This window comes from Staurois parvus, unplaced genomic scaffold (genome assembly GCF_062004578.1).
Source record: "Staurois parvus isolate SC_StPar_1 unplaced genomic scaffold, SC_StPar_1.0 ptg004042l, whole genome shotgun sequence".
Classification (NCBI taxonomy): Eukaryota; Metazoa; Chordata; class Amphibia; order Anura; family Ranidae; genus Staurois; species Staurois parvus.
Genome location: NW_028321837.1, coordinates 3,396 through 20,484, shown reverse-complemented (window position 1 = coordinate 20,484; position 17,089 = coordinate 3,396). Strand labels below are relative to the sequence as shown.

Here is a 17,089-nt window from a genome sequence, read left to right as displayed (position 1 = left end):
TCCTCTTTCTCCTTTTTCAACTGCTCATACACCGATATTAAGATGAGCTGGTCTTAATATCGGTGTATGAGCAGTTGAAAGAGGAGAGTACAGGAGTACTTACATCTACACCTTGGCACATCTAAATACAGAGCATTAACCCACCGATCCTGGAAGGATCAAAAAGTCTATTTGCCTGAATTCATTCAGGCAAACATAAAGGTGAGCGAATAGGGAGACCATAAGGCACCTGGCGAGAGGGATTAAGAAATCACCTGCACTTTGGCACTTGTTTATAAAGACTTTATTTATGTATATATTTATGCATTACACCAATGCACGTGCACATTGGAAATATATTTTTGCACAAATATTGCTGGATTGATCACATATAATCAGAGTGGCACGAATTATATTTATATCTTTACTATATTCATTTATTTATTTATTATTCACATTATATTAAGGTCCTATATTGATTATTATTTATCACACAAATTTAGGTTGTGTATGTGTGTATTGGCAATATATTGGTAATCATCCAATTATATTAGTTTATGGAATATCACTTATCATTAATATTCACATTTGATTTATATAGTTATTAATATAGTAGAATGAGTACAGACTGGATATAGAGATATACATGCATAAAAGTAGGAGCGCGGCACTATAAATACCTTATATATTGATCTGACACTACCAAGTGAGTTTGTGTAAGTGCCAGCGCACCAAACACAAAATACTAGCAATTAATTGTTTAAACACCCATTGAATGCCTCATTCTTAATAGCTCACAAGGATTCACACTATATATATCTCTTACATGTTGCACCTGAAGTCACACTGACATGCGAGTCACGCGATTTCAAAGTCGTATTCCGTGTGAACTCGGCTAATTATACTACTGAAAGCATTTTGTTATATCTGTCCTATAAGTGCTAAAAGAATACCTGTTGATCCTGCCAGAAATCCAGTCGGTCTGTCACTCTTTGTAGCCAGCTGACAGGGATGTACTGAAATATTATCAATATTCCCTGAAAGTGGGGGGTGTTCTGTCCGACTCCGGCGTGAGCAGCCTAGGGTGGGAGGTTGCTTCTCCATAAACGCAGTGCTGGCATTGAGGGCAGGAAGGGTGCTTACTGGCAGGATCACCAAGTAAAAATAACATACATTTCTGGGATACATTTCAGGTCTGTATATGTTTCAACTTTTTGTTTTTTTTTTTAATCTTGCAGAGACATCAAAGACACTACCGTGGGGACCTTGTCGCAGCGAATTACCAATCAGGTCCATGGGCTGAAAGGACTCAACTCCAAACTGTTGGACATCAGGAGTTACCTTGAGAAAGTGTCCACGGGCAAACTGCCCATCAACCACCAGATCATCTACCAACTGCAGGACGTCTTCAACCTCCTGCCGGACGTCAACCTGCAGGAGTTCGTCAAGGCCTTCTACCTAAAGACTAATGATCAGATGCTGGTGGTCTACCTGGCCTCCCTCATCCGCTCGGTAGTCGCCCTTCACAATCTCATCAACAATAAGATTGCCAACCGAGACGCCGAGAAGAAGGAGGGGCAGGAGAAGGAAGAGAGCAAGAAAGAAAGGAAAGACGAAAAGGAGAAAGAAAAAGCCGACTCAAAGAAAGAGGAAAAGAAGGAGAAGAAATAATGGCGCCCTCGTTGTTTGTCGTTTTTATTTGTATGTTTGCTGGTGGTTGGATCCTGTAATAAAAAATATATATAATATTGCTGACCAGGCATTCCTATTTATACTATAGAAGAGTCGCATGTAAAGCACCTTTCTTGTGCACAGCATGGTCAGTTATGTAGTTCTCTGTCCATCCTCCATGACACCCACCTGGAAGCTGTTTAGAGTTGGTGCCTTCAATAAAGATTTTTGATAAAGCTGAACTTAAAGGGTAACTCCAGTTTTGTGGGGGGGGGGGAAATGGCAAATAATCTAGCATACACCAGTGCAGTGTTTTTCAACCTTTTTTGTGCAAAGGCACACTTTTTTCATGAAAAAAATCACGAGGCACACCACCATTAGAAAATGTTAAAAAAAGTTTACCTCTGTGCCTATATTGACTATATATAAAGTAATTCTCTTGAATAGGAATCAAACACAAAGAAATTATTTTATAATTGGACCCGGGGGCCGGACCAAGAGTAGATGAATGATGTGTATGTGTCATTCATAGTAAGTATAGTAATATTCCCCCATAGTAAGCATAGTAATTCATCCCCCATATAGTAATTCATCCCCCATAGTAATTCATCCCCCATATAGTAATTCATCCCCCATATAGTAATTCATCCCCCATATAGTAATTCATCCCCCATAGTAATTCATCCCCCATAGTAAGCATAGTAATTCATCCCCCATATAGTAATTCATCCCCCATAGTAATTCATCCCCCATAGTAAGCATAGTAATTCATCCCCCATATAGTAATTCATCCCCCATAGTAATTCATCCCCCATAGTAATTCATCCCCCATAGTAATTCATCCCCCATAGTAATTAATCCCCCATATAGTAATTCATCCCCCATATAGTAATTCATCCCCCATATAGTAATTCATCCCCCATATAGTAATTCATCCCATATAGTAATTCATCCCATATAGTAATTCATCCCCCATATAGTAATTCATCCCCCATAGTAATTAATCCCCCATATAGTAATTCATCCCATATAGTAATTCATCCCCCATATAGTAATTCATCCCCCATAGTAATTCATCCCCCATATAGTAATTCATCCCCCATATAGTAATTCATCCCCCATATAGTAATTCATCCCCCATATAGTAATTCATTCCCCATATAGTAATTCATTCCCCATAGTAATTCATCCCCCATATAGTAATTCATCCCCCATAGTAATTCATCCCCCATAGTAAGCATAGTAATTCATCCCCCATATAGTAATTCATCCCCCATAGTAATTCATCCCCATAGTAAGCATAGTAATTCATCCCCCATATAGTAATTCATCCCCCATATAGTAATTCATCCCCCATATAGTAATTCATCCCCCATAGTAATTCATCCCCCATAGTAATTCATCCCCATATAGTAATTCATCCCCCATATAGTAATTAATCCCCCATAGTAATTCATCCCCATATAGTAATTCATCCCCCATATAGTAATTCATCCCCCATATAGTAATTCATCCCCCATATTAAGTCCCCAAGCCCCCCCTGTGTCAATTCACTTACCTTTGCTCCGCGCGTTCCTCTCGCCGTTCCGGTGTAGCATGAAAATCTGTCTCCTATGAGGATCTGTCCCCCTCGACGTATCTGCGCATGTGCCAGTTTCAGGCATTAGCAGCCGATCGGCGATCTCCGGCACATGCGCAGATACGTCGAGGGGGACAGATCATCCTGACAGTATCACGGTCCGCGGGCCGGATTAAAAGGTCCGCCGGGCCGTAGTTTGCCCATTGCTGTTCTAATGATTGGTCTTTTTGTGAGCCGAGGCCACATGTTGCGGATGAAATTGCAATTTTTGCCACGGCACGCCACACAATATCTCACGGCACACTAGTGTGCCGCGGCACAGTGGTTCAAAAACGCTGCACCAGTGTGCTACACAAGTCATATTGTAATTGAATGTTATTAAAAATGACTTTTTTTTTTTTTAAATCTGCAGCCGCTGTGATTTTCTGTAACATGCAATATGGCACCCTGGAGGCTTTCTGTATACAGATGGTATAGAGAAGCTGCCCCCCTCCCCCACAAGCATAATTTCCTGCTTGTGTGATTGGCTCACTGACTTTCCCAGAAATCAGATTTTGGGCATCCCCTGCAGCAGAAATGTCATTTTTCATAAGATACTCCCAACGGGATGCAGACCCTGCCGCTTTCCTCATAAGAGCCCTGCAAGTGATTGATCATTATAAAAAAATTCAATATGGCACCCTGGAGGCTTTCTGTATACTGATGGTATACAGAAGCTGCCCCCCTCCCCCACAAACATAACTTCCTGCTTGTGTGATTGGCTCACTGACTTTCCCAGAAGTCAGATTTTTGGCATCCCCTGCAGCAGAAATGTCATTTTTCATAAGATACTGCCAAAGGGATGCAGACGCTGCCACTTTCCTCATTAAAGCCCTGCAAGTGCAGCAGCTGATCATTATAAAAAATGCAATACGGCACCCTGGAGGCTTTCTGTGTACAGATGGTATACAGAAGCTGCCCCCTCCCCCACAAAGATAATTTCCTGCTTGTGTGATTGTTTCACTGACTTTCCCAGAAGTCTGCTCTTAAATACAAGTCAGATTTTGGGCATCCCCTGCAGCAAAAATGTCATTTTTTGGGGAGATACTCCCAAAAGGATGCAGACCCTGCCACTTTCCTCAGAGCCCTGCAAGTGCAGCAGCTGACAGATTATTATAAAATCACTCCCATTCACTTTCCATATGGACACAGAGAAACAGATATTTCTTCAGAATAACAAAAGGTATGTGCATAGATCACCCAGGGGGGAGGTGGTTTGATTTTTGTTTGTTTGCCTCAACAAAAGGGGAGTTACTCTTCAAGGCAAACTACACAGAATAAATACATAAAGGAGAGCAGTTGAACCCGCCAAAGGATTTGCAATCCTGTCCATTCATTCCTTACACAGCACAACTACTACCTCGGCTGCAAATATGAAATACACCATTGACACCACTCCTGCCCCCCTCCCCCCTTAGACTGTTGATTGGTCAATAAAGCAGCAGTGGACTGATGAGGTCACCCTTCTGCTCACTATTCCTCTTAGCTTGTTCCTTGCTGTAGTGCTACTAGGCAGGAAATGGCGAGATTCTCATGTCACGTTTAGGTAAGCTAGAAATCTATTTCATGAATACAGAGCTGTATTTATTCATTTATTGTTTTTTGCCTGTTTTATCTACCCGGGGTTCCGCTTTAAAGGCAATTGCAGTTCAATGACCGTTGGACATTATGGGGGGAGCAGTTAAAATGTCTGGAGTTTAGGGAGCTAACAATGTGTCATTAAAAGATTTTTTTGTATCACACGGATGGTTTAAGTGGATTTTAGTTGGGGGGGGGGGTGGGGGGTGGGGGTTTGAATAGGCTTTGCCAAAAAAAAAAAAAAATGGTTTGTTTCCATCTGTACAGCGCCAAATGAAACGTGAGAGAGAGCGAGGGATCGTAATTTTGTTTAGTTTGGGGTGCAGCAGGGGGGTGGTGTGATGCATGTTTCACTATCACATCGTTATAGTTTTTTATAATACTGTATGTATATGTTATATACACACACACACAGGCGTACCTCGGTTTACGAATTTAATTCGTTCTGCGGAACTTTTCGTATTGCGAAAAATTCGTAAACCGGAATGTGGTTTCCCATAGGAATGCATTGAAAACCAATTAATCTGTTCCGGAGGTCAGAAAAAAGTATTTTATCTGTTCAAAACTCTTTGTAGAGCGCACGTTAAAGACATAAATACTGTGCAGGGACATGATTAAAAAACAAATCGTAAATGCATTGAAAACCAAGTAATCTGTTCGTATTGCGAAACAAATTTGTAAACCGCGCCATTACTGAGGCGTTCGTAAACCGAGGTATGCCTGTATGTGTGTATATATACATTGTATACAGTCCGGGGGAGGGGTGGACTCAATTCTGGGAGACACTGTATATATACAGTTGTGTTCAAAATACTAGCAGTCAGACATCACTAACCGGATCAATCACTGTTTTTGGTGGAAATGATATTTCTACATGGCAAATAATTTCCTAGCAGGTATAGTAGAGTCATAGAAATCCAAGAGACCCAACAGTCATGACATGCATGCTGCTGATTCTGTGTCATTGAATCACTCATTGAAAGGGGCGCGTTCAAAATAATCGCAGTGTGGAGTTCTATTAGTGAGGTCATTCATTCTTTGACAGAACAGGTGGCAATTATTGCCCTTATTTAAGGAAGGAAGGCAGCAAATGTTGGACATGCTGGTTACAGTGCATTTCTCTCTGAAATTCTGAGGAAAATGGGTGGTTCCAGACATTGTTCAGAAGAACAGCGTACCTTGATTAAAAAGTTGATTGGAGGGGAAAACATATAAAGAAGTGCAGAAAATGTTCGGCTGCTCAGCTAAAATGATCACAAATGCTTTAAAATGGCAACCAAAACCTGAAAGACGCGGAAGAAAGTGAAGAACTACCATTGGAATGGATAGAAGAATAGCCAAAATGGCGCGGACTCAGCCAACAATCAGCTCCAGGAAGATGAAAGAAGGTGTGACGTTCCCTGTGAGGACTCAGCCAACAATCAGCTCCAGGAAGATGAAAGAAGGTGTGACGTTCCTGTGAGGACTCAGCCAACAATCAGCTCCAGGAAGATGAAAGAAGGTGTGACGTTCCCTGTGAGGACTGTTACAATTAGAAGACGCCGATGTGAAGCCAAGCTATCTGCAAGAAGCCCCCGCAAAGTCCCACTGTTGGGAAAAAGACGTGTGCTGAAGAGGTTACAATCTGCCACAGAGCACATTGACCGGCCTAAAGAGAAATGGGGCAACATTTTGTGGACTGATGGAAGTAAGATTGTTCTTTTGGGTCTAGTGGGCGGAGACAGTTTGTCAGACGACCCCCAAACACTGAATTCAAACCACAGTACACTGTGAAGACCGTGAAGCATGGTGGTGCAAGCATCATGATATGGGGATGTTTCCTCATACTACGGTGTTGGGCCTATTTATCGCATACCAGGGATCATGGATCAGTTTGAATCCATCAGAATACTTGAAGAGGTCATGCTGCCTTATGCTGAAGAGAAATGCCCTTGAAATGGGTGTTCCAACAAGACAACGACCCCAAACACACCAGTAAACGTGCAACATCTTGGTTCCAGACCAACAAGATGGACGTTATGGAGTGGCCAGCCCAATCCCCGGATCTTCATCCAATAGAAAACTTGTGGGGTGACATCAAAAATGCCGTTTCTGAGGCAAAACCAAGAAATAGAGAAGAACTGTGGAATGTGGTCCAATCATCCTGGGCTGGAATACCTGATCACAGGGGCCAGAAGTTGGGTGACTCCATGCAACACAGATGTACAGCAGTTCTCAGAAACAGTGCGACTACAACCAAATATTCATGAAGTCATTCAAAGGAAAGCAAAATCTTCAAACATTTCTCAGTTTATATAGTGAATGTTGGAGTTTGTAAAGAAGAATACAAACATGGAGATTTTTTTGAACCGTCTAATATTCACTTTTCTTCCATTTTTTTAGAGAAACAACTCAAATTTGATGTTTTTTTCTTCATGTTGTGATTTGGAATAGAATGTGTTGTGTTCCCAATGCATTTGTGTGGATGGAAAGAAAAGCTATTAGAAGGATTTGCAGCTTTAGTCACTTTTTTCAACACACTGATATTATTTTGAACACAACTGTATTGTATACAGTCCAGGGGAGGGGGGGACTCACTTCTGGGAGATACTGTGTGTGTATATATATATATTTAGGTGTGTGTATGTATGTATATATTTAGGTGTGTGTATGTATGTATATATATATATATATATATATATATACACACACATACACAGTGGGTATAGAAAAGAATCACCCCCCTTTACAATAATTACGCTTTTCAGCCTGAAATGAAGACAGACACATTTTTGTTTTATCCAGCTGTATTTACTCAGTGCAGAAAATGTAAAACATTCAAAAACAGAATAACTGAGTTGAAAGAAAGGATCTGCCCCCCTTGTGTCAGCATTTTGTTGAACCCCCTTTTGCTTTAATTCCAGCCTTTAGTCTGTTGGGTTATGTCTCTGCTAACTTTGCACATCTTCGTATTTTTTTTTTTTTTTTCGATTCATCTATGGCCTGCTTAAGCTATTCAAAATGAAAAACTTTAAATTCTGAACCATTCCACTTCATTGTGGCCCAAATCAAATCACTTAAGCAGTCCTTGCTCTTGAAAAAGTCGAGCACCCCTGATGTACAGCGTGTGATTGGTTGCTAGCCGCTTTCTGGCCACTGGGGGGCAGCCAAGAATCATACAGCAAATTCCTGCGGCCTGCATAGAATATGTGGCTCTAGGTTGGTGACACCCAACCGTGACACCGTCAGCTGGCTGCATATTCCGTGTCAAAACCACGGCCAGTAATATGGAGTTGCCCTCTTCCCCTTTGAAGCCATAACACCTTCCACTGTACTGAGGCTTTCCACAAGGTTCTGCAGCGTGTGGCAATGTGTGTCCATTCAGCCGAAGAGCATTTGTGAGGTCAGGTGCTGATATTATTTCTTTCAGGTACTTATATAGCTCCGTCAATTTACGCAGCACTTTACATATATAATGTACATTAACATCAGTCCCGCCCCCGAGGAGCGTACAATCTAAGGTCCCTAACTCACATTCATACATACACATACTAGGGCCAATGTAGACAGGAGCCAATTCACCTACCTATTGGACATGAAGGCCTGGATCACGATGACGTTCCAATAGGGTGGAGGTACGATCCTTCAAGTGATTTATTAACCACTTCCCGTCCGGCCCATCTATATAAAGGGAGCAGTGCAGGAGCGGGTGGCCGTTTATAAATGTCCTCCCTGCTTCCCTGCTTGTGCGCGCTCCCTTGTGCGGCAATCCGCTGCCCGCTGTACCAATCGCTGTACGGGACCTCTGTGCGAGGTCCCGATCATGTGATCACTGATTGGCCAATCACGAATTTTCGTGCGGATCCGCAGCAGCATCACCCGCACAGATGTGAACCTAGCCTTAAGGATGGGGGGATGGGGGGGGGGGATGATACCATCAGGCTTTAAAAGATCTATTTTTCACGTGTTGAGGTGCGTTGATAACCTCTTTGAAGTAAATGGGCCGCCCAACTCAATGCGACTTGAAAATGCGTTACGGTGTGAACGGGGCCCTTCAGCATCTTCCGGCGTGATTCCGGGGACCTCGGGTTGCACCAAGCACATTTTTTATTGGCTGATATTTACAAGTAGATTTGTTCTTTCTACAAATAGGCGGCTAGTTTGTCTTCCTTTGTTCCCCCCATACACTCAGAGATCATTATAGGGAACTCCGGACCTACAGAAGATTTGTTGTCTCGCCTCATTTCTTCTCTAATAGGCCCTCGTTTAGGGAAACTTGCTCGTCCAGCTTGCACTGGAAACATCGATCGCTCTGCCAGCAGACGTGTAACTGCTTTCCTGGGCACCAGAATAATCCGTGTGTCACATCTAGGGGCTAAAAATAGCTCCTGCGATCTTCCAGTGTTCAGTGGTCAGTCCCGGCAAAGAGGCTTCTGTAAAAAATAAAAAAGGACAAAAAGAAAAAAAAAGGTGTCTGTGTGGAGGGTGAAAACCCAACAAATTCCTCAAAGTGAGCCGTCACCCTTTTTTCACCCACTTACCTTTTTTAATGCCCCGCACTTCTGTATTCCCGCCTAGGCAAGAATGACAAACTGCCAGCAGCCTCCTGGAATACTTAAAGAGTAACTCCACTTTTCTGTTGTGGAAATACACCCCCCCCCCAACCCTCCCAAAACCCCCTCCCCCCCGGGTGATCTATGGACATTGCAGGGATTTTAACCACTTAACCTCCAGAAGACAAAAAGTTAACAGCAAAAAAAAACTCCAAAAAACTAACAAAAAAACAAAAAAGAACCACAACACCCCCCCCCCCCGCCCCAAAAAAAAAAACAAAAATGGGAAGACTCGATGGACCACTCGATATTTTTCTTTCATCACTTTTTTATGCTTCTATTTTAAGATTTACCCCCCTTCCTGACCAGGCCATTATTTAGCAATATGGCGCTGCGTTACTTTAACTGACAATTGCGCGGTCATGCAACGCTGTACATAAATTACATTTATGTAATCCCCCCTCCCCCTTTCCCCCACAAATAGAGCTTTATTTTGGTGGTATTTGATCACTGCTGTGTTTGCACGCAATCAAGGGGTCGACTTTCTATTCCTGGCACTTGCAGCCTCTTTATGACGCAGTGTGGCGCATGCACGCTATCAGGGGGTTGGCTGTCGTTTCCTGGTTCTTGCAGCCTCTGTATGACGCAGTGTGGCGCATGCACACTATCAGGGGGCCCACCTGTCTATTCCTGGCACTTGCAGCCTTTTTATGACGCAGTGTGGTGCATGCACGCTATCAGGGGGGCGGCTGTCTATTCTTGGTTCTTGCAGCCTCTTTATGACGCAGTGTGGCGCATGCACACTATCAGGGGGTCAGCTATCTGTTCCTGGTTCTTGCAACCTCTTTATGACGCAGCGCGCCGCATGCACACTATCAGGGGGCCGGCTGTCTAATCCTGGTTCTTGCAGTCTCTTTATGACGCAGTGCCCGCATGCACACTATAGGGGGGCCAGCTCTCTATTCTTGGTTCTTGCAGCCTCTGTATGACGCAGTGTGGTGCATGCACACTATCGGGGCCATCTGTCTGTTCCTGGTTCTTGCAGCCCCTTTATGACGCAGTGCGGCGCATGCACACTATCAGGGGGGCCGGCTGTCTATTCCTGGTTCTTGCAGCCTTTTCATGACGCAGCGCGCTGCATGCACGCTATCAGGGGGCCGGCTGTCTATTCCTGGTTCTTGCAGCCTTTTCATGACGCAGCGCGCTGCATGCACGCTATCAGGGGGCCGACTTTCTATTACTGGCACTTGCGGCCTTTTCATGACGCAGTGTGGCGCTTGCATGCTATAGGGGGGCAGGCTGTCTGTTCCTGGTTCTTGCAGCCTCTTTATGACGCAGCGTGCCACATGCACGCTATCAGGGGGCCGGCTCTCTATTCCTGGTTCTTGCAGCCTCTCTATGACGCAGCAGGCTGCATGCACGCTATCAGGGGGCCGGCTCTCTATTCCTGGTTCTTGCAACCTCTTTATGACGCAGCGCGGCACATGCACGCTATCAGGGGGCCAGCTGTCTATTCCGGGTTCTTGCAGCTTCTTTATGACGAGCGCAGCGCATGCACGCTATCAGGGGACCGGCTGTCTATTCCTGGTTCTTGCAGCCTCTTCATGACGCAGCGCGGCGCATGCACGCTATCAGGGGGCCAGCTGTCTATTCCGGGTTCTTGCAGCTTCTTTATGACGAGCGCAGCGCATGCACGCTATCAGGGGACCGGCTGTCTATTCCTGGTTCTTGCAGCCTCTTCATGACGCAGCGCGGCGCATGCACTCTATCAGGGGGCCGGCTGCAAGAACTAGGAACAGACAGCAGACTCCTGATGATGTCATAAAAGAAAATGGCAGCGCGGGGTCCGGTGTGCAGCAGAACCTGGTGTGTGAATTTGGTGTATCCCGTGTAATGCGTGTAGAGATGTCGCGTCGACAAGCATAAGAATTTTTTTTCTCTTACTAGAATTGATTCATGTAAGTACAGCAGCAATAAAAACCTGGCAGGGGGTCCAATCCCTCTCCACTCCATCCAAATCTAACATCAATGTGTATGCAGGAACGTTTTGTAACATATTTGTCTCATTGCCCCCATTTAGCATTGCCCTGCGACAGAATTAACCCCTTAATGCCCAATAAAAGGTTTCTGATGCCGGGAAGCGGAGCGGGGTTTATGATCACGTGACCGCCGTGATTTGCGTACGGTTAGGCGCCAGTAGTGGTTCCGGGGGTTTGCAGGGCGCACACCCTTGGCACAGGTTTATTGGGCAGCACAGTGGCTAAATAGTTAGCACTTCCGCCTGGCAATACTCAGGTCGTTGGTTCGAATCCCATCCGTGGCACCACCTGCCTGGAGTTTGCATGTTCTCCCTGTCCCTTCGTGAGTTTCCTCCGGGTACTCCGGTTTCCTCCCACACCCCAAAGACATGCTGGTAGGTGAATTGGCTCCTGTCTACATTGTCCCTAGTATGTGTATGTATGAATGTGAGTTAGGGACCTTAGATTGTACACCCCTTGAGGGTTAGGGACTGATGTGAATGTACAATATATATGTAAAGTGGCACCACCTGCCTGGAGTTTCCATGTTCTCCCTGTGCCTGTGTGGATTTCCTCTGGGTACTCCGCTTTCCTCCCACACTCCAAAGACATGCTGGTAGATAATTGTCCCTAGTATGTGTATGTATGAATGTAAGTTAGGGACCTTAGATTGTACACCCCTTGAGGGTTAGGGACTGATGTGAATGTACAATATATATGTAAAGTGGCACCACCTGCCTGGAGTTTCCATGTTCTCCCTGTGCCTGTGTGGATTTCCCTCTGGGTACTCCGGTTTCCTCCCACACTCCAAAGACATGCTGGTAGGTGAATTGTCTCCTGTCTAAATTGTCCCTAGTATGTGTATGTATGAATGTGAATTAGGGACCTTAGATTGTACGCTCCTCGTGGGCGGGGACTGATGTGAATGTACAATATATATATGTAAAGTGCTGCGTAAATTGACGGCGCTATACAAGTACCTGAAATAAATAAATTTACATTTGAGTACGCAAATATACGGCTCCTCGGGGTCAAGGCCCACCCGCCAAGAGGCCGCATATTTGCGTACTCTGGGCTCATAGGGGTTAATAAATGTCCGCTGGTGTATCACTGGCGTCCATACGGGTGAGAAGGCCGAGGCGGTGATGTGCGCACCCAGCCGATGGGCGCTGGAAACAAACTTTCCGCCCCCCTTGTCTCTGCGGTGAGGTGTTTTCCTGGACTTCCTATATTTAGACAGAGTAGGATTTGTTCGATCTCTTCGTGTCGCACGTTCGCTGTCTTGTATTTACCCTCCCCGCAGTCGTCTCCAGCCCACACCTTCTGGCTGCCGCCCTCCGGAAATCCAGGCTGCTAAGTATAACTGCTTGTCGTGTTTGTAGAAAAGAAGCGACTGACCGCATTTTCTTCACAATACGTTTGCGTTAATGACACCAACCCGCAGCGTAACTCGCCGTCACCCGAAATCCAATCCACCAGAACCGCCGGAGGATCAGGTTTCCCACTCTGCCAGGTCCTCGTTCTCATGTGTTAGAGGGAAACTCGAGTTCTGCTGAGAAGATCATCAGCAATAGGCATTTCAGAGACCTTATTGAAGATTCTGTTGATTTAGTTGAGAACCCCTCCCCCCCCCCTCCCCCCGGGGTGATCGATGCACATTGCAGGGATTTTAATGAACTTTTGTTGCAGATTCTTCCCTTTTGTTACTCTGAAGAAATCTGTTTGTTTCTCTGTGTCCTGTGCAGAGTGAATGTGAATGGGAGCGACTTTATAATGACCAATCAGCTGCTGCACCTGCAGGGCTCTGAGGAAAGTGGCGGGGTCTGCATCCCTTTTGATGTGATTTTTCTTTGGGAGTATCTCACCAAAAATGACGTTTTTGTTGCAGGGGATGCCGAAAATGTGATGTGCAAACTTCTGGGGAAATCAGTGAGCTAACCACACAAGCAGGAAATGATACTTTGGGGGGGGGGGGGGGGTGTTCTGTATACCATCTTTGTACAGAGCTCTTCCAGGCGGCCATATTGTATTTTACAGAAAATTACAGCGGCTGCAGATTGAAAAGGAAAGAGAATTCTTACAATTACAGAGTGACTTGTGTAGTAATTGTATACACTGTATTGTGGCAGCACAGTGGCTAAGTGGTTAGCACTTCTGCCTGGCAGTACTCGGGTCACTGGTTTGAATCCCAACCACAGCACCACCTGCCTGGAGTTTGCAGGTCCTGCCTGCGTGGGTTTCCTCCCACACTCCAAAGACATGCCGGTAGGAGAATTGGCTCATGTCTAAATTGTCCCTAGTATGTGTATGTATGAATGTGAGTTAGGGACCTTAGATTGTACGCCCCTTGAGGGTTAGGGACCTTAGATTGTACGCCCCTTGAGGGTTAGGGACCTTAGATTGTACGCCCCTTGAGGGTTAGGGACCTTAGATTGTACGCCCCTTGAGGGTTAGGGACCTTAGATTGTACGCTCCCTGAGGGTTAGGGACCTTAGATTGTGCGCCCCTTGAGGGTTAGGGACCTTAGATTGTACTCCCCTTGAGGGTTAGGGACCTTAGATTGTACGCCCCTTGAGGGTTAGGGACCTTAGATTGTACGCTCCCTGAGGGTTAGGGACCTTAGATTGTACGCCCCTTGAGGGTTAGGGACCTTAGATTGTACGCTCCTTGGGGCAGGGACTGATATCATATTGGGGCAGCATAGCAGCTAAGTGGTTAGCACTTCCTCCTGGCAGTACTTGGGTCATTGGTTTGAATCCCAACCACGGCACCACCTGCCTGGAGTTTGCATGTTCTCCCTGTGCCTGTGTAGGTTTCCTCCAGGGATTCTGGTTTCCTCCCACTTCCCAACGACATGCCAGGAAGGTTCATTTGTTCCTCTCTAGCTTGGCCCTAGTATGTGTATGTATGAATATGAGTTAGGGACCTTAGACTGTACGCCCCTCGGGGGCGGGGACTGATGTGAATGTACAATATACATGTAAAGCGCGGCGTACATTGACAGCATTATATAAATACCTGAAATAATAATTTTTTTTTTTTCACAAAAGTTGATTTATTCTTTAACTTATCAAACAGATATAACAAACCCCCTTCAATCGAATATTTACCAGACTTCAGGTTTGTTCACACTGGGCTTTGGTCTCTGAAGAGCAGTCTGCGTTTGGATCATTCTTCAGCCCGGGTTCACACTGGCGCAGTGCAGAATTTGCAGCATTTTCAGTGTGAATTTCACACCGCATCAGAATCGCACCCCGTTCATGTGAACCGCTGCGGGTGTGTATGTTAACACCCCAAACGCGGTGCGATGTGCAGAATCGGATCTCATAGGTGTGAATCCCCGTGCGATCCGATTCTAGTGCAGACCAAAAAAAGGGTCCTTCGCGTTTTAGGTGCGATTAGAGCCATACAGAATGTACGCCTCCGATTGCACCGCACACGAATCGCATGGGATGTACACAGGAATGCGGTGCGCCTCCTGCATGAATCACATGCGATATACCTCACCGCATACATGTGAACCCGGGCTCAGAGAGCACTGGGCAGGCAGTGAGGAGATATGGTGTAGCTGCCACACAGCATGTTGTAACCCCTTGAACCCCACAATTGTGAGCATTGCAGGCGCTTGGGGGGTGCTTAAGAAGCGGCCCCATTCAGTTCAATAGGTTGTACTCAGGAGCGGACTGACCATTCGGGAACTTGGGCACTGCCGAGGGCTCGGGGTCAGTAGGGGGCCCCATGAGATACCCCTGGTACCTTTCATAGCCTATTTTGGGTGTGGTTTGAGTGTGGGCAAGGTCACAGGGGCCCCATGATCCAATATTGCCCGGGGGCCCCATGAGTTGTCAGTCCGCCACTGGTTGTACTTGGTGGGCACTGCGTCCGTTGAAAGCAATGGGGTATAATTCCTTCCACGGCCGCAAAGCAAAACATCACGCCATGTGTACGCCCCCCCTGGAGCGGCTGGCAGTGGTAAAAATGTGCCTCAACCTCAGGGATTTACTGCTAGTGATCGACTCCCTTACGCTGCAAAGGCAGGCTGGCTTGTACACAAGGGGCGGAAAAAAAGATCACCTCTGTTGCATTCAGTGTGCAGCGCCGCCACCAGACGCGACCCATTCAGGTGAATGCAGCCGGACCGCCACTGCATGCAAGTGACAAGTTCACTATTAGGAGGTACCTACCTTTCATCCCATCCCCCTCACACTAACCTCATCCCATCCGCAGGGCATGGACTGCGAGACGTCGGCACTGACATCCCCTGTTGTGCCCCATAAACATTCTGCAGTTTGGCTACTACTGGGAATCTGAGGGTCATTTATACTCCCCTAAACCACATGAAGTCGCTGGCGCAGGAACTGGAGGATCCAAGCGGCGGCCATACTTGCGCCTACTAACAGGACGCACTGTTTAGACCCCTCAGGTCAACATACGTCTCCCTCTGACTTTGGACGGGGGAATAAGAAGGCATAACAAAGAGAGCTTGTGCTCTCCGAAAAACCACGGTGTGCTGGCAGGGGGAGCGTGCGGGGTGGGGGGGGCTGGTGGTGGCGGGGGGGGGGGGGGGGTACTTGCAGGATTTGGCAGGCTGGTCTTGAGGTTTGCATTACATTTCTCAGCTTGACAAATGGTCTGAAGAAGAAAAAGATCCATTTTCTGCAGCGGAGGCTTAGAGGAAAAATCCCTCCCAGTCTGAGGTTTGTGTTAGGACACGTGTGGAGCGGGACGGCTGGAGACGCAGCGGACTCTGAAGTAAGAACTGTCTGTATTGCCTAAACAGCCAATCCAATTGCATGTATCTTTTTTTTGTTAAAAGGACTCCTTCTGTAAGGCCTTGTTCACATGGACATAGTGCAGCCTACGCCTGTGTGAGGGCCGTGTCTGCCTGCGTGGGGGTGTAAAGGTGTTCCATATGTGTTCACAAAAAAATCTTCATTACCCCCCAGAAGAAGTACAGGGTCGCTATGGTGACCCCGCACTGCTAGGGTGACAGTATGTTACAAAAAACATAATATAAAAAAATAAAATAAAAAAGTTTTAAAATTATAATTTTTGGTGATAAACTAATTTTGTTTTTTGTTTTACTAAAAAGATAACGGAATACATTTTGGCCGAGATTTATGATGAAATATTATTTATTTGCAATATTTTATAAGAAAAACACTTTTTTTTCAAACTTTTTGGACTTTTTCATTTCTATAGCGAAAAAAAAAATCCCAGCGGTGAATAAATACCACCAAAATAAAGTGTTATCTGTCTCAAAAAAATTCATATGGGTACAGTGTTGCATGACCGTGCAACTGCCATTCAAAGTGTGATAGCGCTGAAAGCTGAAAATTGGCCTGGACTGGAAGGGGGGAAAGTGTCCGGACTGGAAGGGGGGGGGGGGGAGTGTCCCGACTGGAAGGGGGGGGGGGGAAGTGTCCCGACTGGAAGGGGGGGGGGGAAAGTGTCCAGACCAGAAATGGGGGGAAAGTGACCGGACCGGGAAGGGGGGGAAAGTGTCCAGACTGGAAGGGGGTGAAAATGTCCAGACCGGAAGGGGGTGAAAGTGTCCGGACTTGAAAGGGGGGGGGGGGAGGAAGTGTCCCGACTGGAAGGGGGGGGGGGAGAAGTGTCCCGACTGGAAGGAGGGGGGAATGGCCCGACTGGAAGGGGGGGAAAGTGTCCGGACAGGAAGGGGGGGGGGAATG

At 46.1% G+C, this 17,089-nt stretch overlaps 1 pseudogene; it reads left to right on the top strand.

Annotated features, from left to right (window-relative positions):
- The first annotated feature begins 1,209 nt into the window (after positions 1-1,209).
- Positions 1,210-1,892, top strand: LOC149427089 (26S proteasome non-ATPase regulatory subunit 7 pseudogene; annotated as a pseudogene).
- The last annotated feature ends 15,197 nt before the right edge of the window (positions 1,893-17,089 follow it).